We start from the raw sequence: 1,756 nt of genomic DNA, 5'->3' as shown, positions 1-1,756 counted from the left end.
AATAGTTAGAAGTGAAATGATCACATGGTAGACATATGTTTAACTTTTTGGGAAACTGCCAAACTGCTTCTGATGTGTTTCTAAAATTGTACACATCCATCAGCAGTGTATGAGAGTTCAAGTTCCTCCACATCCTTGCCAATACTTTGTATAGTCAGTCTTTAATTTCAGCTATTCTAATAGGCATGTAGGTATCTCATATTTTAGGGTTATTTTCCTAATAATGGTGCTGAAATCTCATATGCTTATTTGCTGTGTATCTTCTCTTATGTTTGTTCAAATCTCATATCTGTGAATTTTTTTTTATTATTGAGTTATAAGTGTTCTTTATATATTCTAGATGTCTTTCATTAGACACATTTTGAAAATGTTCCCTCCCAGTATGTGGCCCTTCTTTCTCATTCTCTTAAAAATATATTTAAAAGGGCAGAAGTTTTCATTTTGTTAAGTCCAATTTATCCATTTTTTTCTTTTATGAATTGTGTTTTTTCATATTATATTTAAGAATTCCCCAACTAACCCAAGGTCACAAAGATTTCTTCTTAGAATTTTTATAGTTTTAGGTTTTATATTTAGATCTATGATACATTTGAGTTTATTTTTGCATATGAGTTTAAGTTCATTTTTTGCATGAGTGTTCCAGCATGTTTGTTGAAAAGATAATCCTTTATCTACTGAATTGCCTTTGAACCTCTGTCAAAAATCTATTGTCACACAATGAATGTATATATATGTCTTATCCAATGTTACCATAAAAATTTAAATGTAAATTTAAAAAATCTATTATATATATTATATTATAATATAATATATCTATGATTCCACTTCTGGATTCTCTATTCTGTTCCACTTATCTATCTTTATACCAATACCATACTCTCTTGATTACTGTAGGTTAATAGTAATTCTTGAAATCAGGTAGCTAATACTTTAGCTCTCAATTTGCATTTTTTTTCAAAGTTATTTTAGTTATCCTAGGTCCTTTCATTTTCCTATAAATTTTTGAATCAGTTTGTCATTCTCCTTCTCCACACACACACACACACACACACACACACACACACACACCCTTAGAAGTTTGAGATTGCATTGAATCTATAGATTAAATTAGGAAGAATTCACATCTTAACAATAACGAGTTTTCCGGTCTGTGAACAGGATACATCTCTGAATTTATTTAGATCTTAAATTTCAGCAATGTTTTGTAAATTTTGTTGTACCTGTCTTATATAGCTTTTGTCAGATAAATATTTCATATTTTGAAGCTATTGTAAACAGTATCGACTTTAAAATTTCAATTCTTCACTGTTTGGTGTTGGTTTATAGAAATACAACTGAGTTTTGTATATCAATCTTGTTTCCTGTAACAATGCTAGACTTTTAATGGATTCCATTGGAGTTTCTATATAAATGTTCAAGTCATCTAAGAATATAGATAGTTTTACTTCTTTTCCAATCTGGAAAAGATGCACTATATGAGTCTGAGGAAGTTCCTATTTGTAGTTTGCTGAATTTTTATCAGGAATGGATGTAGGATTTTCTTAAATGCTTTTCTGTGTGTATAGAGATGATCATATGGTGTTCCTTTTTTACTTTGCTAACATGGTGAATTATATTGATTGATTTTCAAATATGAAGCCAACCTTGCAATCCTGGATACACTCTACCTATTCATGATGTATTATCCTTTTTATATATTGTTAGGTTTTATTTGCTAAACTTTGTTTATAATATTTGCATCTATATTCATGAAGAA

At 29.2% G+C, this 1,756-nt stretch overlaps 1 protein-coding gene across 1 annotated transcript in view; it reads right to left on the bottom strand.

Annotated features, from left to right (window-relative positions):
- ANO4 (anoctamin 4) overlaps nucleotides 1-1,756 on the bottom strand; it is a 348,268-nt gene that overhangs the window by 78,117 nt on the left and 268,395 nt on the right. The window lies entirely within an intron of this gene.

The sequence above is a fragment of the Pteropus vampyrus genome, unplaced genomic scaffold (assembly GCF_000151845.1).
Source record: "Pteropus vampyrus isolate Shadow unplaced genomic scaffold, Pvam_2.0 Scaffold16, whole genome shotgun sequence".
Taxonomy (NCBI): domain Eukaryota; kingdom Metazoa; phylum Chordata; class Mammalia; order Chiroptera; family Pteropodidae; genus Pteropus; species Pteropus vampyrus.
The sequence above is the reverse complement of the archived record's forward strand: the minus strand, read 5'-3'. Positions and strand labels throughout refer to the sequence as shown.